This window comes from Sceloporus occidentalis, unplaced genomic scaffold (genome assembly GCF_023333645.1).
Source record: "Sceloporus occidentalis isolate IW3139 unplaced genomic scaffold, rSceOcc1.0.p SCAF_25, whole genome shotgun sequence".
Taxonomy (NCBI): Eukaryota; Metazoa; Chordata; class Lepidosauria; order Squamata; family Phrynosomatidae; genus Sceloporus; species Sceloporus occidentalis.
In genome coordinates this window covers 5,635,725-5,662,942 of record NW_028317005.1, presented here as the reverse complement: position 1 = coordinate 5,662,942, position 27,218 = coordinate 5,635,725, and the positions used below count along the sequence as shown (strand labels likewise).

At 38.0% G+C, this 27,218-nt stretch overlaps 1 protein-coding gene across 1 annotated transcript in view; it reads left to right on the top strand.

Moving 5' to 3' along the window:
* Positions 1–27,218, top strand: part of LOC149300303 (P2Y purinoceptor 12-like) — a 42,575-nt gene that overhangs the window by 4,811 nt on the left and 10,546 nt on the right. The window lies entirely within an intron of this gene.

The following is a 27,218-nucleotide window of genomic DNA, read 5'->3' as shown; positions in this document are numbered from 1 at the left end:
AAAAAGGGGGTATAAGGCATATCTTAGGGGCAGAATGCCAAATAAGGGGGTATAAGGCATATCTGGGGCAGAGTGGCATATAGGCGGGGTGTAAGGCATATCTGGGGGGTAGAGTGACATTTCTTGGGGCAGGTTGGCAAATAAAAGGAAAGAAAACACAAAATGCTTTTTACTCAATCATTGTTTTTATTAAATATGAAAAAAATAGTTTATATGTGAATGAATATTTAGTAGTAAAACTTTTTTCCTATAGGGTAGTCTTATATTCGGTCTTTTTTCCCCTAAATTAATATTAAACATTTGGGGGGGTCATCTCCTTTAATTAGGGTCGTCTTATAATTGAGTAAATACGGTAAAACTTTGTAAGGACAGGAGCAGAGTAGATAGAGAAGGTGTCATGAGTAACTCATATAATGTAGTGGATGCATGGAAGGGTAATCTAGCAGAGGTGGTTTGTTCCTTTGTATTAGCATTTCATGAGTTAATCTGATGTTGATTTAAATGTGTTTCTTTGTGCATGCCCTCTGTATCTGTTCTGGCTAGAGGTGTCATCTTCCCAAAGGACCCCTGTGGTGATTCATGGCCTAACAGATAAGGATCCTTAGTTATAGGAATTCCATTCCTATCTTAAGTGGAGGGGTTTCCATCACCTTTACCCCACCATAACTTATTGGCACATCAAAGATGGGAACCAATTCTTGGAAAACGTCTCATATAATTGGACATGTGGTCAGAGGGGCATTTTTCTTGCAAAAGAGGCTGATTTAGGGACAATGCAGCGACCTCAAAGCAGAACTCCATGATATACTCTGATCGGAACATCGTAAGAAACCGTCTGGACTTAAGGAGTTCCCACAGGCCTACTTATTGGAGAAACTCGTGAGTGAGGGTCCTGTGTTTAAGTCCCTTTTGTTTTAAGAACTGTTTGCTGTTTTATTTTTATTTTGTATGTCTTGTTTTTGTAATTCTGGCACTGTGTAATCTTTGTCTTTTTGTTATTAAAATATAAATAATCTAAGTCTGTCTTTGGGCTCTAGTATTGATATCCACAAACCCTAAGAGAGGATAACACGTTACAGTATTGTTATTAAGTTCTACAGGATATATATATATATGTGTGTCGTTTGCCTGGGGTGGGTTGATACATATATATGTATCAAAATCGTGAGTGGTGGCAGACTACCTGGGGGGATACAGGCAGGATTTGGGGGTTAATTTGGTATAACTGATGCCTTGATAAGGGGTGAAGTTAGTAAATCCAGAGGCCTGGTGCTATTAACCCCTTCATGCCCACGCCCTCCACACAGTCATGGCTTGGCAAGTAGTCCTGACCGTGACAGAAGGGACTCACAAATAGTCAATCTTCAGCATGCAGAAGAGTAAAACCCCCATCTATTGGAGGACATTTTTGGAGAATCATGGGTTGAACTGCCCTTCCCATTAGACTTAGAGATTTACTATGAATAAAACTAAATTGGGGAAAAAACTAGAAGAATAACAAAATTATTAATTTAAATCATTATTGTTAAAGGGCTGGATTTTTAGATGTCATGTCAACAAAAACATTACAGCTTTCATATATGTTGAGCTACAGCCTTCAGATCTGTTGCTGGAATCTTAAAGCTCTGCCATTTATTATTTTTACATTTGTTTCCCTGGATTTTTTACATTTAAAAGTCTAATTTTAATGTGATAATTTAAGCTATAATTTGTGATAATTGAAGGTGGCTGCTGGGACACTACTCTTGATCTCTCCCGGAGCAGCACCAAGCAGCACCAAGCTCCTCATTGCAGAGCTCCTGGATATAACAGCTTTTTCTTGCGCTCCTCAATGAGGGTGGGGAAGACGGCCGCTGGGGCGATGCCCTGGGCCAGGCCTAGGGGAGAGCACATGGTAAATATGCTGCTGCCTATGGCCGTTGTCATAATTACACCCCTAAGCCAAAACAGTCTGTCTCTAGCAAAGGTTTGCTCTTTGAAGACAAAATCTTTTTTTTTTAATCCTCATGAAATGTTAACAACACTTTATAAAATGTTACTAACATTAAAATATATGGTTTGTAGAAATTAGCTAAAAGCTTCCAATTTTAAGCTTACCTCTGCTGCCCACTTCCTGTAATGTCGACCTGGTCACCAACAGTGATTGTTAGCACACAGAAAGTGAGTGACAAAGACAGTTCTTTACCTTTTGCAGAAGTAATCCAGAAGTCCTGGTCAACGGAACTGATACCAAGAGACCGGAGCTGATACTGAGAGGGTAGTAGATAAATGGAACAGTGTCCCAGCAGGGTTGGTGGGGATATTACAGTCAGTAGATTTAAACATGGATGGGATAGATATAAAGCTATCCTCACTATGGAACCAGACCAAGGACTGATAGGATTTTGAATCCCTTAGGATTCAAGGAAAAATGGACATACTAGATGGGCCGAATGGTTCTCATGTGTGGTCAAATTCTGTATTTCATGAAAATTACATGCATAAAGATTTTGGCTTGAAACTGTCTTATATGAGAGACACTTGTTTTTATTTGAGTTAGCAGTTATAAAAAAAGCTCTTTATATAAAAAGGCAAAGAAACTCAGCCGCCCACTTCATGTAATGTGTTTTGGCTCTCTTGTGGGGGCTGGAACAGGTACAGAACTGTCACCTGCTCCCGGGTTCCTGCTAGACATACCTTTCGTCGGGTTAAGGGGAAAGTGGCGGGCAAGCAATCCTCTCTCACGAGCACTTCCACTGCTGGAGGGGCGTGGCTTCAGCCGGCGCAGGATTTTTAAAAGTTGATTGCAGTGTTGTTAAGTGTGTTCCCGACCCTTGGCGTTCCTGACCTTCCTTTTGCTCAGCGATTTGACTTTGTTTCCGTCCAGTGTATGACCTGGTCCGTCTGACTACCCGTTCTGGAATTTAACCCCCGTTCATCTGACTACCCATCTAGTGTATGACCTTTGGCCCACTTTCTGCTGTGGTTGTGATTCTGAGCTTGACTACATTTGGGTTTTTTTTTGTTTCACTAATTTAGCGAATCGTTCCCCAGACACGATTTTCTCTTTCTCTGTGGTATTCGCTCTGTTTCAGAAACCTCACCTTGCATACTCAAGAACTATCTGTTTAACATATTTATCTACTTATTCCGGAGCCTCCTCACTGTTGGGATCATCGAAACCCTGGTGAACGTTACTTGGGGTTTTTCCCCTTGTACTGTTTTACTGGGAGAAGAAATTTAGCAGCGAGTGCTCCGGCTAACGGTAGATGAGACAAGAACAATAGTACAGGTGCCTGTATTGTCAGTACCCTCCTGGATTTGTATTTCTTTTGCTGTTGTCATTGAACACATTCAGCTAATGACTGTATATGCTTTAGTTTTAATAGATGTGTTAAATTAGTTAAATGTGTTTTTACAATAAATAAATAAAACATTGGATTTCTATTACAGTAACACCAAAGTTAAATGACATAAAATCAAATTGCAAGTCCAAAAATAAGATTCATTAGCACGTCATTGCAGACTTTTGGGAATAATACAATTTTAACTAAAGGTGATAGTATTTTCAAAGAATTACTCATAGACAGTAACAATTATGAGAACAAACAAATCTTTTTTATTTAATAGTAAGCATTGTATGGATGGTTTAAAGATGGAGCTGCCTCTGGACTCATGAAAAGTTATTCTTCAGGAGAGAAAAAAAACTTCATTTATTGAAGGAAATCTCTGGGGAACCATGGGTTGAAGAGTCTTACTCTGACTAGAACTAAAATGTAAAGAAAAATAAACAAGAAAAAAACAAAATTATTAATTGGGATCATTAAGTTTGAAAGGCCTGGTTTTTAAAATGTCATAGCAACAATAAATATGTATATATGTTGACACACAGTTCACAGTCTTAAAATCTGTTGCTGGAATCCTGAAGCTCTGCGAATCTTTTTGCCGGGGAGCCGACAATCCACACATCACTTGGACGGGTAGCCAGCTGTCTTGAGATGGTCCTTCAAAACTGTTTGCACTGTGTGTGTGGAGATCCAGTGAAATGGCCTTGCAGGAGATGCGTTCAGCTGAACACATCTCCTAGAGGTTGATGGACTCACCTCCAGTCAGCTCCAGCTCTGGCCCAGGAAAGGCCACTTGATTTCAATGAGAGCACTTTATTGTGGCTGTTTGGCAGCCTCAAGCAGCCAATCAGTAGCAAGAATAGTGAGACCATGGAGAAGGGTTGCTATTACTGCTACAGCGCTACCTTTTTCGGTGTCAGAGCTTTACTTATATTTTTTGAGGGTGTTTGGAAGAATGCATATTACAATACTTGCAGATTACTTTAATATGCATCCTTCTATAGGTCGCAGGATGACTATTCAGTGCTCACCAGCAGAGAGACCCTTGAGCCAAGTCTCATTTACTCTTGTTTTATAAATGTTTGCCTTACTCAAGTGTGGCTAGTTGCCCTCTCTACATATCATTTCTACAAACCTAAACCATGGGTGATGTTATTAGGTATGCAATCACATAGACACAGCTATAACTAGGTTCATCCTAAATAAAATACACAGCTGGAGTACTAAAAAAGAATGCATTCACCATTGTATGAGGTGGAGATCAAATAATATTAAATTGTTGTTCCGTTTGTTTTACTTTTGTGTGTTTGATAACATGTCATGTTCTGTTTCAGTGAAGGAAGAGATGTAAGCTAACTACTGCAGCTCACGTCTTCATCCTGCAGTCCCAATGTCAAAATGTCTGAACCTGAAAAAGGAGAGTCACGCTGCAGACTGATTCTCCACTGATCACTGGTGATCCTGGGTAAGTGTCAAACCGAGGAAGGGAAAAAACAGTGGAGAAAGGGGTGTTGTTTCAAACACACACATAGAAGTATGCGGTAATGTTTCACATAGTTCTGTGATGCATGTGTTGTGTTTTTTTAAACAGCTTATTGTGTTGTATGTGATGGACAAAGTACATCATTTTATTCTTAATCTGGTTTGAATGTTATTTGCATACCCAGCATCTCATATGTTCTTTATATATACTTGACCGCACCAGGTCTACATTTTGTAGCTAGTGCAATACCTGCAGAGGTTAAGGCTACCCATTATTCAGGGCCTGTTTTGGTACAGTCATGTTTTTGTTGTTGTTTTTTTTTTATTATTTTCTTTTGGTGTATTTAATTATTTATTTTTAACCTCAGAGGATCTCTCCAACACGCCCATGCTCCCTCTTGCCTGCGAAAGCAAAACAGTGAGGCATACCTCCTCCCATTTACCCCCATATACTGTATAAATCAACTGAATGACACATGCAAAACCAGTAAAGCATTTAAAGATCAACTGAATAACACATGCAAAGTCTCTAGTTCAGGTAAAGATAAAATAAACAACGTATGAAAGTGCATATCAACTGACATACAAACACGGGATTTTCAGGTATAGATAGAAACATAGCATTCTGGGTATGAAGCAACTGAATAATACACAAACCCAGCCTTGCAGGTAAAGGTTAGCTGAAAATCTCATGGAAACTGAACAGTGAAGGTACAAATCATACAAATAATACATGGAAAGCTAAATATGAGCCAGAAGCCCAGACCTCTGATGAAGCTCTGAGGAGCGAAACATATCAGGGGGGCTATTTGTTTGAGTTTTTAATAAGCCCGTGTCACTGGTCATAATTCTATTATTTTAGTTGTTAGGACTGCAGCCATCAACAGTATACATGATGTGATACCTTTTACGGTAGGACTGGTGACACTGGTGTTTTTAAACATCTTTTTTGGTTATACCTTTTAACAAACACATTAATAAAAGTGATGTTTTAGGGTGGGGTAATAATAAGGGTATTTTTGATCCCGGGAACGGGATTAGTTGGTTGAAGCAGGGTGTTTCAGCAGTGGCGACTCTAGAAACAATATATAGGGGGGCACACAAGATACCACAGTCAAACTGGGGTGGCATTAATAATTTCCACCATTAAATCATACCACTGAAAAAACACACACACATATATATATATATATATATATATATATATATATATATATATAATGCCAAAAGTAATGTGCTATGGAATGATACTTTTGTTATCGGACAATACAATACTTGATCATTCAACATGGGAAGCCTGAAGCCACAATTTTTTAAGACTAATCCTTGAAATCCTTGAAACAACACAATACCTTAACTTTTGCACTAAATGATTTCAGGGCCTAATATTAGATCCTGCTGCTAATATATATATATTAGCCCCTGCTGCCCAAATATATTAATATTAGCCCCAGTTGCCAATATATATATTAATATTAGTCCCTGCTGCCGATTTATATATATATATATATATATATATATACATATTAGACCCTGCTGCCTATAGATGTTATAGATCAACACATTAACACACAAACCCAGCTTTGCATGTATAGATCAACTGAAATTCACTTGTGATCTCAGCACTGAATGTATATATCAAATAAACAGAATCAGACATACAAATCCTGTATTTGCAGGTATACAATAATAATATATGAAATGCAGCATTGCAGGTATAGATCAAATAAATACATGGAAACAGAACTGCAGGTATTAATCAACTGAACAAGACATACAAACCCTGTATTTGCAGGTATACATAAATATGTATGGAAACATAGCATAGCAGATATGGATTTACAGAAGAACACACAAACCAAGCTTTGCAGGTACAGATCAATTGGAATTCACATAAAAACACGGCATTAAAGGTATATTTAAGATCCCCTAAATTACAGGGATAGATCACAGGTTGCACACCCAGATAACACACATAAGATTTCCCATCTTTGTCCCATATACACCCTGCCTGTGCCATCTTGGTCCCCAAGGCTCAAACATCCTGCTAGTGCCATCTTTGCCCTTCCACAATTATACATCTATGATACACACAATCACATTAACTCATGCTCTCCCTCATTCAGACAAATCATCCACATATTAACTCATGCTCTCCCTCATTCAGACAATTCATCCACATATTAACTCATGCTCTCCCTCATTCAGACAATTCATCCACATATTAACTCATGCTCTCCCTCATTCAGACAATTCATACACATATTAACTCATGCTCTCCCTCATTCAGACAATTCATCCATTTTAAGAAACTACACCCCTTGGATCAAATGAGGGGCTACATGTATTTTTAGGACAAAAGTTGAGTGCACAAATAATGATGGAATATGTCGCTTTGGCTTGAAAATATGTTTTTTCTAACCATAGCAACATGTTCATTTGTGTCTTGCGCACTCCAGGTTTGTACTAGAAACACATGCAGCCCCTCATTTGATGCGCCAAGGGATGTCGTTTTTGCAAATGTGTACTTTTTGGGCCATAATTTTACTTCCTACGTGAGCAGTAATGCCACGTCAAGGCTTCAACCCTAATTACTGACCATTCACACGCCTTTCATATCTCCATTCACTTGCAGAAGCACACACCATACTTTAAATACATTCACTCACAGAAGCACACACCATTCATTCCCCTTACAATCCCAAAGAAATGATGGTAAAGGGAGAAAAAAAAAATCACTTTTACAGCAAAAATAAGTTTTGCAGTAAAAATGCAAGGCGCTCCAGGGATGATATGGTTACTCACGTACCGCACAGGCTAAATGGCTGATTTTAATAATATTTGCAGTTCATCAGGATTTCAAAAATTGCCTCCCTCTACCGTTGGCTAAATTTAACCACATGATCAAAGGGATCATAGGATTAAAAATTAGTATCGGCCATTTTTAAAAAGGGAATGTGACTTTTTATAGCTATATGATCGCTGTGTTAACATTGGCTACCACAGTGATCATTTAGCTAGAATACTTAAACTTTTTTTTTTTTTTAAAGTTAAACTACTTTATGTTGAAATAATTTAATTTAATAGAGACCCCCAAATCATTTTTTTTACATTTTTATTTTTTTAACTTAATATTTTTTTCTTGTTGTTTTACAATCTATATACCGTTGGAAAGGGGAGGCGATTACCTTTCCAACGGTATATGTTGGGGGTATGTAGCTGCTTAGATACCTGTATCTCAGGCAGCTAAGCAGCATGCCCCCATACCTCTTTAACTGACAATTGCCAGTTGTTAATAAAGTTGCGCGGTGACGTCATCGCGTCATTGCGCGAGTCGTCACCGGGCAGATCGGGTGGCCCCGGTGATGCCCTTCAGTTTGAGGGGGACTCTCATGGGTGGTTACAAATTTGGCGGGGGGGCAACAGGGGGGCAAGGAATAACCTAGGGGGGGCAATTGCCCCCCCTTGCCCCCCTGTAGCGACACCACTGTGTTTAAGCCTTGGGAACCAAGATGGCACAAACAGGGTGTTTATGGGACAAAGATGGCACAGGGCAGGCTGTTTGAGGACAAAGATGGCTAATGCTGGGTTGTTTGAGGACAAAGTTGGCTCCCTCTGGACTGTAATTTGTTTATGTAATCTGGGTGCTGGTCAGGTTCTATGTGGGCAATGTGGACACCAGGGCTGCCCTTTGGGGTGTGCAACCTGAGATCTATGCGTATAATTTAATGCTGAGTTTACATGTGATTTCCAGCTGACTTATATCTGCAAAGCTGGGCTTGTGTGTTATTCTGTTGATCTGTATCTGCTATGCTATGTTCCCATACATGATTTATGTATACCTTGAAATACAGGGTTTGTATGTCTTATTCAGCTGATTTATACCTGGCTGTTGTTTCCATGTGTTGTTTGTTATCTATTCCTTCAGTGCTGAGTTCACATGTGATTTTTAATTGATCTATTCATGCAAAGCTAGGTTTGTGTGTTATTCTGTTGATCTATACCTGCTATGCTATGGTCCCATACATTATTTATGTATACCTGCAAATATAGGGGTTGTATGTCTTATTCAGTTGATCTATACATGTAAGTGCTGTTTACATGTCTTGTTTATTTGATCTATACCTGAACTACATGGAGTAAGGAAAAGAGAGGTGTGGTATAGTGAATGAGGGGGCAAAGGAGCGCTAGGGATGATTACGGGGGAGAAGTCACGATCAGAAGGAAAGAAGACTGCACTGACCCTCACAGTCTTGTTTTTGTTACCAAGATTAGCTGTTTTTTTCCTAACTTATTTAACTTATTAAACCTACATTATTTTTACCAGTGTTTCAATTTATATATTATTGTACTTGTTTACAAAAAAGAGATGGGGAGAAAGTGGAGTAGTGAATAGTGAGGAAAGAGGTATCTGATGGGGAGAAAGAAGGGGGTATCTGATGGGGAAAAATACTATCCCCCCCAGATTTTTACACCCATGGATGTAAGACACTATTTGCGGCTGACGATTTTAGATGTCCCTTGCGTGAAGCTGCAAATTGCCATAAATAAAGCAGCAGTTTGTAAGTACCACTGTAAAAAAGAAGTTAAGAGGGTCAAAACACACTACACTATTTTTGATAACTTTCAATACCTTTGGGTTAGAGGGTGGCAAGTCTGTTGGAATGATTTAAAGATGTAATTAGACCCTTTCTTATATATATTTCATTTTTTTGTACTGCTCTTTATCTCCTTGTGCACTTTGTACACTACATGGATCACTCTTGTAACTATAGGCTACCACTGATTTTGTCTCTCACGTCACTGGAGTTCCTTTACATATGTATCAATCTTAAACTGATTTGAAGAGGGAGAAACTTAGTTCCCCATCCTCTCAGTCTGATCACCCTCCTTGAGGACCACACAGTGATCATGAAGCAGGGATCTGCAGCTTTGCTTCCCTGATAACAGCAAGGTCTATGCAACTTTTCCTGATTCCTGTCAACTCAAGGGCAGTGATGCAGACTCTTGCTGACTGATTGGAGACTGGGCAGTCATCAGACACCATGTTCTCTTGCCCTGTGATCCTAGTTGTGATCAATGCTGCAGCACCAACTATAACCAATGATGTACCAGATATACCACTGGGGGCACAAGACCAATATTGTGTGATGTACCTAATATTTCCACAATTTAGAAAGAGTAGCTTAAGCCTCATTTTCTAACTGCAGCGACTACAGAATGGTTACTGTAAAAATATTTAAGTCCATGAAAATGAACTCCAACGTGCGTATATAAAATTGGGGACTAGATTGTTCCTTTAAACACAATCAATTACATTTCCTATCTCACAGAGTGCTTTAGTCATCTAGGGCAAGTCCATCAAGTCCATTTTAGTCTTAGAACACATTACACATTTCCCACATGTAGAAAGACATCCACTAAATTATGCAATTATGGATATGGCCGCCAGGTGGCGATATTCACTTGCAGATCAAGGAAAAGGGATCTTTTGGTTAGTTGAAGGGTCCAGCAACACAATATAAAACAGCTGGAAGATTCCTTCTTGAGGTCAATAGGGTACTTTTTAAATATTGGATGAAAAACCAAAACACATTCCTTTATTGGAGTAATACATCACTGTTACAGACAACACATATTCTGTCTGCTCCAAGATCACTGTGCTTTGACAAAATATACAATTTTTTTATTTTTATTTTGGATCAAACATCTGATAAAGCTTGAAAGTTAAAAAGTGAATCTCCTTGGAAGGAAATAAAACACACATATGTGTGTATATATATATATATATATATATATATATATATATATATTAAATCCTCAAATGTTTTTGCTTCTGTTATCTTGATTTAACAAATAAGCTAATTTCTGAGAAACTAGATGAAACACATAGTTATTGAAATATTCCTTTTATACCGCTTAGTTATATAAAAGGGAATTCATGATAAAGACAGTCTAGCATATAGGAAAAAATAGATTTTATTACTTGTAAATGGCTAAATATATTATAGTTATATGCAAAAGCTGTAAGTTAATGCATTAAGCCACCAGTCAACTGGGTTCTTCTAATGCATTTCTTTTGTCTGATCAGACATGCTATGATCAATATGTGATCTGCTGGCAGGATTATCAGAAAAAAAATAGACAAAAATTTACTAGCAGATCAGCCCTGAAAAGATGAACCACAAACATATGGAGGTTTTGCACTTCCACAGCAGATATTTACTAGGACACCAACTGAAAAGGTAGAGATGCTGATGCTTTGTGGTGATGTATGCTTATGAATAAGCACCCTTTTTGAGAGCAAAATGTGTAAGGCGTTTACCTACTGGGCCAGATGGGAGGTAAATAAAATTGACATATTGAAATACAATAACTTGTCTGACATTTATTTTCTTTGCTGTTGCAGAACCGAATACTTTCCTTTTTTTGGAACTCTAGTATAGTTGACGGTGGATGTGTCAAGAGGTCACACAACACAGAAGTGTGTAATAACATGTGTTATGGGTTGAGGTGAGACGTTTCTTGTTTCGGCCCTTATAATACACTCTCACATTCAAGGCGTTAATTCATCCGTTATATATTGTAACATAAAGTAAAGTAAACGAGTTAAAACACAACTCCCCTGACAACTCTCCCTTAATAGAATAACCCCCAGTAACATATATTTAGTGGGGCATTTTATACTTTATTTTCAAATGTCCGATTTATCATTAGTGAACAAGGCAAGAGTGAACTTGCCATGGAAGCTCACTATGGATCACCAGGTCCCCAATCTTCATCTTCTAGAGCCACACTCCTGGAATAGATATGTGTTCTCGTTCTTTCTTCACAAAGAGAAGAACCGCATCTTCAAAGGGAGGTGGCAGTCAAAAGGTCAACCCACATCCCTCACCAAAAAAAGGAGTTTTCAGGGAAATGTGCCATAAGGCCCAGGTTGGCATATATTTTTACTTTGCCCACCAGACATAGGCCAGATCGGTAAAGAAAAAAATTATAAAGGGCAAAGAACTGTCCGGGTGCAATCAGTGCTCTTAACAGCCCAATCAAAGTGTGTGCTCTAGTATATCTCTTCACCAAAGCACCATGTCGTGAGGATCCAGATCTAGGAGTCCAAAATTATACACTAGGCTTCAATCCATCCTCATGCTTAGCGTGTTCTATATTTTATTTTATAACACCACCATTCTGCAGTCAGTCAAATACCCCATCCATGCCAAAAACAGGGTGAGAGAAGTGAGCGGCTTTTGAGGTGGTGAGTCACAGCTATTTTATATATTTTCATTCCACCTTAAATATAAATCTTCTATTTAAAAAATAAAAACAGATGGTTTGGTATCATGTAAAAGATCAGATTTCTCAATCAAAAAGTAGAGAGAATGAGGAACCAAATAAGGAAGAAATGTGGATGCAGACATGTAGATACACTTTCACTCATATAAATAGATTATTGCTTATGTGGAGCACAAAATAGGCTCCAGCCCACAAACACTATAGATATCCATACTAGTTTACATCATTGAGAAGAATTGCTGAGTTCTCTAATTGAGCTAGTTTAAAACAGTTATTTATGTTTACTGTTTATACAAAATAAAATGTATTCCTCATGCTAATCAACATATATAAAAGTTCCCAAGTGCGACTGAAACATTGATGTATGTATGTATTTTTGCATTAAAACTAATGAAAGCATCACTTTTTAAGGTCAGAGCGCTCTTTTGTTGTTATATATACACCAATGCATGTATGTGTGAAGTAACTCTAGTCTGTCACCCCAAGAAGTCTCTGGATTCAATAATCTGTCTTATATATAACCAATAAAGGCACCACTGAAGTATTTGCCCCTTCCCGATTTTCTTTATTTTTGCATATTTGTCACACTTAAATCTTTCAGATCAGCAAACTAATTTAATATTAGACAAAGATAACCCGAATAAGCACAAAATGCAGTTTTTAAATGATTTCATGTGAAGAAGGAAAAAATTACCCAATCCTACCTGGCCCTATGTAAAAAAAAAAAAAAAAGTACTTGCTCCCTGAGTTACTAAATCAACTAATTAAGAAAATATTAATTGATAACTGATGATCACTAGTTACACCAAGGCAGGATTACTGCCAGCTTAGTTGAATCTAAACATCAATTAAATATAACCTGTCATGCAAAAGTGAAGTGGGCTAAACGGTCTCAAAAAGCAGCGCACAATGAAGTGAACTAAAGATATTCAGGAACAAATGAAAAAGAGTCATTGAGATATATCAGCATACCTTGGAACTCTCCGAGTTTTGCCCGGAGACTCTGGGAAAACCTCTGCTTCTCCAGTTTTCCTGGTGGACACCTGAATCCTCTTTGCCCATTTCCCCCTTAAATAGGAACACGTCCCGTGATGTAAGTACGACTGCCCACCATCGTCAACAGGACTGCCTATCTACGTCAGCAGAACCGCCCACTGACGTCAGTAGGTAGTCTTGGCTGCGTCCTGCAAGGGAGCCGAAAAGTTCCCAGGTATGTATATCAGTTTGTAAAGAGTTACACAGAAATTTCAAAGGCTCTGGGATGCTAGTGAACCATGGTGAGAGTCATTATTTACAAATGGAGAAAACTTGGAACAGTGGTGAAGCTTCTCAGGAGCGACTAGCCTACCAAAATTCCTCCAAGAGCGCATTGGCAACTCACCCAGGAAGTCACAAAAGAAGCAGACTAACATATAATGCCTCAGTTAAGGTCAGTGTTAATCATTCCACAATAAGATTAAAATTAGTCCTTTGGGCAAGGCCTTCCTCTTCAGAGGGTCTGGGGTGTGATCTGTATGCACACCTGTTAACACTTCTCTAATATGGCAAATCCCTGTTCTGCCATAGGATATATGAAAGGTTGTGACACAGGAAATCTGAGATCTATTAAAGAAATGTGCTATAACTCAAGTCCCTGTAACTACCTAAGGTTTTATAAGCAATTTGTTTCTAGTCAGAAAGATTCTAAGCTCTGTCTCGTGGTCAATGTCAGAGATCTCCATCATTAGGTACGCTACCATCATTTCAAGATGGAAGGCATTGATTGTCTATGAGTCCTTTTACTTCAGGAAGACTTGATAAGGAGATAAACATGAAAGATGCATATTTGTCAGTCCTGATTCCTCCCTTACTCCAACCATTTCCTCCTTTCCTTTGGGAAGGAAAGAAAATTCAGTTCACCTATCTTCCTTTTGACCTTTGCTGGTGCTTCACAAAGTTGATGAAACCAGTGGCTTACTACAGGGCCCATCAAAGACTGTAACCAAGATACTTTCAGAAGGGTCTCAATTATACTAATGTTATTCCCTTGTCAGTGGTGGACGTGAAGGCAGAACTCATCTGTCAAAGCCTGGAATGGAAGAGCGATCTTTGGTTAAATCCCAGATTTAGTCAGAGTCAGACGCAAGTGTTCTAGGATTGGTGCCCCCTTTCAATAGGGGGCAGTCGAATCTACGTATAAATTGTCTAGAATTGCTGGTTGGTTTATTGGCTCTAAACTCTTTTGCCAAAGTCAATTGTTGTATCCTTATATGGATGGGCAATGTATTGGCAGTCCAATATATCATCTTGGTGACACCAAGTCAAAGCCATTGGCAGACATTTCGGATCTTTCCAACACGGTAGCCAACTGGAACTCTAGATACTTAGTGGACCACAGTGATTGGAAGCTCGATCAACATCGTTTCAGTCAGATCTTTAACCTATGGATTCATCTACCCATAGACTTATTCTCAATAACCAATTAACAGCTTTCTTCAATTAGAGACTGGATTCCCAAGCACTAGAGGTAGACACTTGGCTCCAAGACCGGGGAAACAAATTATGCTTTCCCTCTTTTTGCAATAATACCCTAGGTTTTATTAACACTTAGACTCCATAAAGCGACAATTGGCTTAATAGTTCTATTTTCTCCCACTCGGCTATAGTTTTCAAAACTATAATCTGCTGATGCATGTAACAGAATTTGGGTTTTAAGTTCCATAATCAATTTCCTAGCCCATATCTTCAACGGGAGAAAGCTCACTGAACCATCAATGTCTATTATTCTGCTAGATCTTTATTATTCTGCTTCTAATGCCTTCAGCCCTTAGACTGTAGACTCATACATGAAAGGGATTCGCTTACAGAAACCTTCAGCTCCTTGATATTTCTCTACTTGAGATGTCAATAAAGTTCTTGATTTCCTTACCTGTTAGCCTGAAAATAATTCACTCTCTCTTTACCCCTTAATGACAATTCACGGTCTGGGCACATCATGCACTAACATTCAGTTAGCAACAATTGATGTGCCAGGACCGCCATGGCTTTACGTTTGCTATCTGCACCCAAACGGTGTTGCTGTAATGCCTCGATGTGGAGGATCATGCATTTAGCAGGCATGGATATCTCCCTCTTTAAGCCGTGCTCCATCTGCAGTGCAATGGCTTCTTTTTAGGATGCAGGTTGGTTGATATACTTAAGGCAGCTGACTGATCCTATGAATCAACATTCAAAAAGTTCTATTTTAAACCAAAAACTTCTGTCTCTTCTTCTGTAGTTTTAGAATTGTTATTTCTTATAGCTTTTAACTTGCATAATATGAAGCCTCCTGTCTGTAATAATATTTTAATATTTTGCTAGCGGGGTACCGTAAAGTCAAGATTTTATTAAAGACAGGAGGCTAATATTATCATATATATATATATATATATATATATATATATATATATATATATTTATATATATACTTGCTAACACTCCATCTTTCTTTTCTTTTTCTAGTTTATTCTCTCTGGTTGATAAAACATTTTCACATTTGGAAAGTCCAGAGTTGTTTTTTCATTGTTTTCTGTTCCTTCATCCTTACTGTTGCATTGGGGTTTCCTTACACGTTGCCTAGTCAAAGAAAGAGGAAGATTGGAGAAAAATCACCTAATTTATAATCTTGCTCTATCTCTCATTGGTCCTTTGTTTTAGGTTTGCAATAATTTTTGCTGTAAAGTTAAATATTTGCCTCCTGCCTTTAATAAAATCTTGACTTTATGACACTTGGCAAGCAAAATCTTCAAATTTTTCAGTATAAGTTAATACATTTAACAATCTAGTAGTTTCTTGGGGTGGAATTTATAAATGTTGTGCATAAGGATATACAAATGAGGCAGAAGTACCATAGAAACTTAAACTTAAACTTAGAAATTTAAAAAAGTAGTTGGTGGCTTGGGCCATTTAACCACATGGAATGAAGTTGGAATGGAATGAACTTTCAATTTTCAATGTGCCTACAGAATTCTGCTTTAAAACATAAAACAAATCAACATTAAAGGAACTTTTTTATTTTAAAGCAAAGGAACCTTTTTTCCATAAAAAAGGTAATAATTGAACATGTATGACTCTATCGTTACTCTATCGTTACTCTATCCTGTTTTTGCTACATAGGCTAATGGGTCTGCTCTGTGAAATGGGATGATTTTGCTACCCTCCAGAGCGTTTCATCTACAAAACACTCTGATATAGTCAGAGAGACTGGTTGGATATTACGTTTCTTTCATTTAGAATAGTTATGGAAAACATTAAAAGCAGGGAAATTTAGTAAAAAAAAAATCCGGAAGGACTTGCAAAAGGCAACATTCTGGTGTTCCTCTCAGCATGTACATAAACATAATTGAAAATTACAACTAATGAAATTACATGGGTTGATGATATACGATTAGATGCTGGAACATTACTAAGCTAAAGCTGAACTTATGGGGACTAAACACAATGTCCCTACAGCTACATGGAAAACTAATACAAGGAATGCAGTGCTTCTTGTATTCCAGCTGCATCATTCTCGTTGGATTTCATATACAGAAGAGAACTAGGGCTTTGCTAAAAGTACAAGGAAGGACTTAACTCCAACTGAATCTCATCGCTTTTCACTTCAACAATTCCAGATCAAAACAAGAGAGCGAGATTTAGGACATTTTTGGGCAGTTTGCCATGCGTTAAGAGCACAGTTACACTATATATCACCATTGTCATAATGTAAGTTTATTATTACACTATGGTGCACAGTTCCAAATATACAAAGTATAACAATTTTGTGTGCATTCTTAGGTTGCATCTGCCTCGTCTTTGTTTATAAGAAATTTTAAACATTTACAAGGGAAGACAGCTGCGCAATGGCTAACATAGAAGAAAATAATAACAAATGCACGTAAGTAAACATTTTTCATGCTGGGTGTGTCCAGCAAACCATTGTTTTTCCAGATGGCATTTTTATAAAGTGATTAATATGACAAAATTCAACTGCTTATAAAATGAGGAAGGAAGTGAAATCTTGACAATGACCAAAGTTAACTCATTAAAAAGCAAGGAACAAGGCGCTTATACTGAAAGCGACATAAGGAAGAGGAGTACTGTAAATCGTCTTCAAGTAAGTTAATCTATATCACTTTTGATCATTTGTTTTTTTAAGTCGGGGTGCCTAGTTCCCCATTGCTTAATCAGTGTCTGTAGCAGGGTTGCTGTTAAGCCATGTATGATGATATCATGTAGCTTCTTAGCTTCTTTAGAAAATAATTTTGAGAATTATTATTCATATACTATACTTTACCTGAAGAGATCTCCAAATGTTCTCCTTAAGTAACTACATGACACATAAGGACAGTGCAGGCAAGCCAGAATACAATGATCTGTGGAAGAGCATTCACCACTTGCTTCCCTACACCACATAATCTGCAAATAATACCTGGTGCAATTAAAATTATATATATATATATATATATATATATATATATATTGTATTAAACTGCTTTAAGTTTACAAGCTTAGATAAAATGTATTTCAAATGTGTTCTAAACAAGGGCTGTAGTACAGTACTAACTTGACAATTTATCAGATTGAGTTGCAGGTAAGAATCGCCTTATGATAATTACAAAGGTTTTCATAATTTCAGTGGATACAAAGACAAATTATTTTAAAGTCTTAAATAAAACTCACTCAAACCTAATTTCTATAGAAAACCAACATGCAGCAGGGATACCAGGCAGCGGACTACTCTGTCTATAATATAAACTAAAAGTGTCCACTAAACATTTGGCTTAGTTTCAGGAATAATTTGTGGCAGAAAAGAACCATTAAGTCTATCTAGTCTGCCCATTTTTTCCTATCCCATGCATGTTTAAGTTTCTTCATTGTATTAGCCTCTTCTGATGGAAGGCTGTTCTACTTATTTAGTCAACTTGTGCATTCAGATTTGTACTGATTACAAAATTTGCTATTTTTTTTATTTCGTACAACTCTCCAAAAACAAGGGGACCCCCAATGAAACAAACTTATAAGCTTACCCACATACTCTCAAATACTTAATACATACACATTCTTGCTAACACACAAACACATATACACATTCATGCTCTCACACACTCTCACGCTAACATTAAACGTACTTACATAGATACTCTCTCTCTACCTCTTACCCACTCACTCCTGCGTACCTCACTCGCAGCTTTCTGTCTGGCTGCTCACACTACGTGCGCGAGCAGCCTCACTTTTGCCACAAGGTTACGTAACATTTCCTTACATGACCATGCTGTGTTCTTGCCTTCCTTGGCTGGCCCAAAAGTATTCAAAAGGTTGCAATTGCTTCTCGCTGCCCTGCGTCAGCCCACCACTGATTATTATATTTATTCAATAGCATATTTATTAACAGATAACATCGTTATTTTAAGTTTACCTTTACAAAATAGTGTGAAGAAAGGACAAGATTATATGTATTATATGTAACATAATTATTCCATACCCTAAAATAATTAACACACCATTTACTAATAGTAATGTTGCCCTTAAAACCAGGAGCTTTATAACATTTTATCATGTTTGTTCAACCCCGATTCCTTGTTATGATTTGTAGTATAACCCCAAAAATTATCCATAGTTTTTTCATGGATAAACAAGTTTTCTTTTATATACCCCAGCAACCTGTGCATCACATCATATGACATAATGGTACGATTATTTTTTTCCTCATTATTTCCTTATATATTCCAAAGTAAGTGATAAAAATAAACTGAAAAGAAACCTACCTTCTTTAGTGACTGTATTAAATGTACGTAACTGGACATATGTGTAGATTGCAAATATGGCACATATAAGATAGGGTTAAATACATTAATATACCATGCTACACTACAATAGGATAAAAGCAAAGGTGAACCGCCTTTTGGCGCTCCTTTTGTGAACTACAACTTTCATCACGCTCATAACTGAGGTTGATGAGAGCCACAGTCTAAAAAAACTCATCTACCCATTTTTTTTATTTTACAAAATATATATATTTATATAAAATACTATATGTTTAATATTATTTGCTTATTATTAGTATTATGTATTCAGGAGGGGGTGAATGTGGCAGGTGGGAGGGGAATTGATCCGGCACAATGACTGATTCCTGCATATTAGCAGAGATCAGACCTTTTTTTTTAACAGCTTTTTCTCCTCTTCATCCAGAGCTTTGCCTTAGTTGTAAACATAAAGCATCCATTAGACTTAAGTCTTTACAGGAATAGGCATTTACCTATAATCCCACAGGACTTTTGTGGCATGTAAGTCAGTGTTTTCTGAGGACGTAAAGGTAGGCAGGCAATGCAATAAAGTGTCGGAGTGCTTACTGAGAACAGGAAGTTAGGAAACCTTCCCTGCGGTATGCATTTAAAGAGATTTTTATAGTTTTAGTCTTAATTTCACTATGCCCACACAATTACACATTAGAACTGTGAAAATGTAGAATTTGGGAAAAGGACAGATACATTTGGACCATTTTCTGTATAAAAACACATTTGATATTCTGTAACTTGAAAACCTGAAAAAAGGCAACTTGACTGTTACATATTTATTTATACAACTCTTCCAAATGGGGCGCACATCCACATAGGGGAAAAAAGAGATTTTTGACAAAAAAAGTGTATACAAGGTAATCTGCTTTTAAACCAGGCACAGGAAAGTCTCTCTCTCTCTCTCTCTCTCTCTCCCGCTCTCTCTCCCTCTCTCCCTCTCTCTCTCGTCCCCTCCTCTCAATGTGGTCACCTGACCATGGAATCTCCATCTTTCAGTAAAATCACATGACAATAACAAACAATTCATACCTATACAAAAAATAAACACATTGACTAATCCAGACGTGTTCCCGCGCAGTCTCCCATCTTGGTACTAACCCAACCCAAACCTGCTCAGCTTCTGAGATCAAATGAGATCAGGCACATTCAGGGTGATATGGCCATATGTACAGGGGGCTCTGAGCACAACCGCCGGACCGTCACCAGACAAAGTGGAGCGACATTAAGAAGATATAGGTGAACGATTTGAATAAAAAAATACAATAAAAGATTATCTAGAATATAAAAATAGTACAGATAAAAAGTGGATAATAAAATGATTTAAAATTGAAAACTACTAATATCTTCATTCTACAGGTTGATCCTCAAAAAAGAGAAAAAACAATTGTCAATATGAGACATTTAAAAAAAAATATATATTCATTCCATCACCAGCAAACAATAGCTATATGGCTTATTTTATTATCACATGAATGCTAAAATATCCAGGTCGGTGTTGAGCTCTCCTTTTTCATGTGATTTGAACTTCAAAATCCATTCTGTCTCTTTTCGGGATAGGGATTGAACATTGTCACCGCCCCTCCAATGTGGTGTGACCACGTCAATCCCAATTACCATAAATGACTCGTAGGAAAAATGTTGGCAACCATTGCAGTGCTTTGGAACACTATGTTTTTTGCTGTTATTTCTGATACCACCTATATGTTCCAACACTCTTACTCTAAGTGCCCGTGTTGTCCTCCCAATATATTGGGCCCCGCACTTGCATTGTAACAGATATATTACATTTGTGGAACTGCAATGTATGAATTTTCTAATATTATATGTAATGCCAGTTTTTACACATGTAAAGTTTACTGTTTTTTTCGGCTGAAATTTTCAAGATTTGCAGAGTTTACATTTACCACACTTGTAATAACCTGTACCTCTATTGCTGAGGAAGTTTAATGTCGGTGTTGCATTATCAATTTTAGGAAGTACACTGGGAGCCAATATTTGTTTTAGATTATCTGATTTTTTATAAATTAATTGGGAACGAGCCGGTATATATTTACCCAAAACCTCATCTCTTGAGTATAGGCCAGCATTTCTCTAGTGCTCGTTTAATCTGGGGTGCTTTGTTGTTATATTTAGTCAGGAATGAGAAATTAAAATCCCTCTCTGGTTTTTGCTGTTTGCTTGACAAAAGGTCATCCCTTTTCATTGCACGGACTTGTTTAAAACTTTCTTTTAATAGGTTTTGCGGGTAGTTACGTTCCAGAAATTTGTCTGTGAGGGCCTCACTTTGTTTACAGAAATCTTTATCCCCAGTACAATTACGACGCATACGCATCAGTTGGCCCTTGGGGATGTTGTGGAACCACGTGGGATGGTGACAACTGGAAAACTCAATAAAACTATTGCCATCTGTGGGCTTCAAAAAAGTGCATGAATTTATATTACCATTTTCTATAAATAAAGTGAGATCTAAAAAATCAATCTGTGTAGAGTGAATGTGAGAAGTGAAGTGTAAACCATATTGGTTCTGGTTGATAAAAGTGATGACTTTTTCTAATTTATCTTGTGTGCCATTCCATATAATTAACACATCATCAATGTAGCGGTGCCAGAGCACCAGCTTTGCACTGAATGGGTTGTTATGCCAGATGGAATTCGCTTCCCAATCCGCCACAAAAATATTGGCGTAACTCGGTGCAAACCTAGTGCCCATGGCCGTCCCGCACACCTGTAAATAAAAAGTGTCTTAAAACCAAAAATAAAGTTAAAATAAAGTGAATACAATCCAAAATAAATTGTGCTTGTAAACGTGCCATATTTGAATCAGTATACAGTTGATTTTTAACTGCCTTAATCCCTTTGTTCTATAACAGTGTATAATGAGGTCACATCCACCGTGGCCCACAACATCCCCTCTGACCACTTAACTTCTTTAAGTACATATTTATTTACATGAATATTTTATTTTGTTTCTAAATGCCTCAGTCCACAAGTAGCAGGATTACCTTTCATATCCTGGATACCAAAAAATTATTCAAGTGGGTTTCTTCCTCTATGATAATACTATCTATGAAGAATAGCCTAGATATGTCACAAGCGCCTGTATCCTTTGCAGTGCATACCCTGGCCCTTTGCCCTGAAAATAACATCTGTGTTTCTATCTTCCTATTTGTGTTCCTATACACTCAGTCTTTAACCACAACCCTGGACTAAACATGTGTTTCAAAAACAACTGTACACTCATGCAGCCTTCACTTTGACATTTCTCTTTTAACCCACTGTGAACGAAGTTCACGCTCTACTGTCTTCCTCACACCTCACTACATGCCCTCTTGACCCCATCCCTTCATAGCTAATTCCATCACTCTCCTCTAGCCTTACTCCTGCCCTCACTCTTTACTGGCGTATTCCCATCCCCATTCAAACATGCACAGGTCACTCCCATCCTCCAGAAACCCTTCCTTGATCCAAATTCCCCTGCTAACTACCGCCCCATATCACTACTTCCAATAACATCTAAACCCTTAGAAAAACTAATCCACGGCCGTCTTACCCACTTTATCTCCTGAAACTCTCTGCTCGACCCCCTGCAATCTGGTTTCCGCCCACAGCACTCGACTGAAACTGCTCTCAACAAGGTCACAAACGACCCTCTATCTGCTAGAAACAATGGCCACTACTCTATCCTAATCTCTGCTGCTTTTGACCCAGGTGGCCACCCCTTCCTCCTACAGACACTCAACTCTCTTGATCTCCGTGACACTGCTCTCTTCTGGATTAACTTGTATCTTTCCAACAGATCCTTCTCTGTGTCTTTTGCCGGTGACTCCTCCTCTTCAATGCCTCTGTCTGTTGGAGTAACTCAGCTGCCTATCTGGCATCTCTTCCTGGATGGCCTCTCACCACCTCAAGATAAATATGTCTAAGACTGAGCTCCTTCTAATCCCCCCTCTAACTCTATTCCCCTTTCTGACCTTTCTATAACTGTCAACGGTACCACTATCTCTCTTTCACCACTAGTCCGCTGCCCCTGAGTGACCCTAGACTCAAATCTATCTTTTATCCCTCTCATCAATTCACTCTCTAAATCCTGCCACAACCAACTATGCAACATTTCCAAAATTCGTCCATTCCTGACTGCCAGCACCTCAAAACAACTAATCCACTCCCTCGTAATCTCCCGTCTAGACTACTGCAACAACCTACTTACCGGCCCCCCTCTCTCCCCACTATCCCCCCTCCAGTCAGTCCTCAATGCCTCTGCCAGACTAATCTATCTCACCCGACGCTCTGCATCTGCCGCACCTCTCTGCGAGTCCCTCCACTGTCTCCCCATCCATAGCAGAATTAAATTCAAAATACTAACTTTTCTCTTCAGGGAAACCTACCTCTGACATAAACATCAAAACTTCTTTCTCAATCACTTACAACCCTTATCTCGCCCTACATTAACATCATTCACTACCACGCAGTCCTCACCTCCTGTTTCTCACCCTTATCCACCTAGATTGTAAATTCCTGCGGGAACAGGGTCCTTCATTCCTCTTGTATCTGTATGTCAATTACTGTATTGTACTTGTCGTTATCTGTAAAATTGTCATCTTGTACAGCGCTGCGGAATCTGTTGGCGCTTTATAAAGTATAATAATAATTGTCATGGATCTGGCTAGTCCGACCGACTACCTCCGCTGTCTTGTGCTCCCTTAGCCAGGGACACACACACTTTCTTCGGTTCCCCAGTCACTAGCCGAGACTCAGTGTAGGGTAAAACCAAACGAAGACTGATTTATTTCTCACACACAGGGCTGGATATATCCAGCAAAACACACATTTACATAAAACAAGATATTGGGACACAAACCCCCCTTAATCTGCCTCCCAGAGACAACAGGGGCAGAAACGAGATTAACAATACAATAGGGGGGGAGACTGATTTATACAACATTAAACTAAAAGAATGGTGGTCACTCCCTGGTGGCAGATCCTGGCTGTCTGCTGGAGATAATCCCCTCAGCCAGTGATGAGATGATACTGCTGGGGGTAGCCACAGAAGTCCCAGTGGTCTCAGTGATGGAGGCTTCCGTCACAATAATAATAAAAAATAGTTAATGATTGTGAAATGTCTAATTTAGTACGAATCCCTGCAGACTGAAATGTGTCTTTTTTATAATTGCATGTAACCCCTTAAATTCAAGTGCTATTATTCTCTATAGCATGTTTTGTGTTTCTGCTGTCTTTCTGAAACCCTTATTTCATTTAGTAAACCCACGGAAATTATATATGTATATATATATATATATATTTATATTTTTTGGACAAGTAGGGCTTTTTTTGAAAAAATTATAATAATATTGATTATTTTTAACAATAAAATAAAAATGGGATAAAAAAAACATTTATTTTTAGTTTTACAGGTATACAAATTATACACCGTTAGTTTGAATGTGAAAAATACCAAAAATATATTTGTTAGCTTTATTTAACGTTTTCAACTTTTTAAAGGTTTTTTATTTTCTTGTAACCTCTACCTAATCCTACCTAAGGAGGGAGGCAGTGAACAAAGACAAAGGCAGTGATTACAAGTACTACCTTTGTCATGTAACTGTGTCTGTGAGTGCCATTGGCTGTATAGGTGATCATTTGCATGGAAGTCGGTTACCAAGCAGTCAGACCTTGTGGCAGAACATGATAATTTTGACGTACCAGATACATCATTAGTCCTCAAGGGACATCTTTTCATGATGGACCTGGTGAGTCATTGTTCACAAATGGGTTAAAGGAGCAGTCAACCCAAACGTATTACAGTTTTAAAAAAGCAAATATCCTGTGTGTGAATCTCTCTATGTGAATCACTCTGTAAACTATTCTTGCATATTCTTGCATGAAGTTATAGTGGCTCCTCCATGAAGGCTATCGCGTTGATAACGCACATGAGTACAGCATGCAAGATGCAAGGGAGAAACACACTAGCAATTTAAATACAAGCAGACAATGTACCTCATTCAGTTGCTGTAAGCTCTTCGACTGGACCTTTATAATGTATAGTAAAGCCAAGGAGCTCAACTGTCCTTTTAATGAATAGACCCTGATGAGTAATAGTGGTACACATACTATCTATAGGTACACATACTATCTATAGGTTCCCTTTAAAAGCACCAGTTTTCACATTTAGAGAGAAACAATTGTCAAGCAGCTATCACAAAATACAACACATATATTCTTCTTTTTTTTTCGCACGGAGCAAAATATTAATTAGAGTGAAGTCTTGTTACCAAAATCACTAAGATCTTAATGAAACAAAAAGTGCAAAGAAATAATGCAGGTTCTCTTTAATGCCACGCAGTTCTTTTGCAAATCATTGCCTGCACCTGATATTTATCTCATCAAAGCGAAAGAACACCACTCAAGGGTAAATTAGAGTTATTACTGGCAAATGCCCAGTGCTTTGTGAAATACACATAATTGTTGTAACTGAAATTAAATTAGCAAATCCATTAACAAAAGCCAGATATTTCAAGTAAAGCAGGACCGACGGTACATTGTCAAAAAGAACACAGGATTCTACAGTCTACTTGCTTGAAAACACAAGGAAATCATTGTCAGTCTTCAGGGAAATGCTATTTGGTAAGACTGGTACTACATAAGAAGTATTTATTGCTTTGGAACAACACTTCTTCCTTTTTATTTTAAATCACCCAAGAATCGCATCCAACTGAGCAACTTTTGTGTTACCTGTATTGAAAATCAATAAGCCCATTGATGTTCAGAGCAGGTTCCAGGTGATCTGGACATGGTGAAGCAGGGCAAGCGGTAAGTGGTTCCTGAAGTAAAGGTTGTAATTTGTTCCAGAATGTTTCCAGATATTTGTAGATAAACAAATGTATTCTTAGAACCATGAGTTTACAATCTAGAAATTTACCATGTCATCAAGACACATGTTGGCTTACAAAAAATATCATAATGGTGTTTTTTCCTTCCCAGTTTATGGACTCTAGAAAAAAAAAATGTTATCATAAGGGGCATTTACTAGAACACATAAAACTATGATTTCCGTTTAAACACTATTCCTATGCATCAATTCGTAAAACATACAGCAAATATGAGGGTGCACGTAGTCCCCTCTTAATTTGCTTATTTGCCTTAGGCAGATGAGGATTTAGATTAAATTAGCACCAGGAAAGTAGTTCTGATTTGGTTTTGCCTCTTGAGTTAAATAATAGTCTTTCTAAGATGAGAAGGTAATATCCAAGCTCTATACTGTACCACTTGTTTGACGTTGTTTATGAGATTACGTGAGGATGGTTTGATTGTAAAACTATAAAGCCACAAATAGATTTATTTAGTGTATGGACCTAGAAAATGTAGAATTTAAGAAAAAATGGAGATCCATTTTAAATAACATAATTTCCTGTTTTAGCTGTTTACTTTGCTTCTTTGTTTTCCTTTCACTTCTCTTTTCAAACCATTCTGTATCTAACAATACCTTAACATTTAACATAATTAGGGACTTTATTTGTTATAAAACCATAACTAATATTGAGTAGTGCTTAAGCAAGCTGAGGATCAGCCAATTTTGGGCCATGATCTGTCCCAGTTCCAGGATAAGGTAATTCCTACCAAGCCATATTACCCTAGGCACCTGTTTTTTTCAATGCTTTTCTCCATGTGAGTTCCTGGGGGAAAATCTCCATACAAAGCAGGGTAGTAAAAAATCTCTTTTTGGGCTCCTCCAGCTTTCCACATAATTGATGGTCTGAAAGTGATTGCAGTTTATACTGCAGCTTTCTGAAGTCCCACTTTCTACCCACTTTCTACTGCTGGCTTGATGCCTGCGCTTATTCTTGAAGGAAGCTAAAAAGCTTGACCTTGATATACTCCCACCAATAAGATACAGTGGCCCTTCTCAGCTTTGTTATCTGCAAATATAATGCGAAGTACATTCACAATCTCCCACGATACAATGGTGCAATGTTTAACTTTCAGGAGCCTGGGCCAGGAAGGCATCCTATTCCCAGGCCTCCCCGGAGCCAAGCAGCCCAGTGATCAGAATAAGGCAGCACTATGCTTTACTATTGAGAAAGTAAACAAAAAGTATATCACGAAGCACAGGCAGGAGCACTGCAACTCTCAATTCTCTCTATATTTATTTTTACGATAAACTGTTCTGCTGTAGCATTTCTTCATCGTTTTTATTTTCCTGTGTCACTCCTGTGTTGTCTTGGCTAGTGATATTAGATTGGACTGAAAAGACATCTGCATATATATAATGAGGGAAACTTCATCATGCGATCTCTGAGAAATATGTCGCCTTCATTCACTGAAGTAT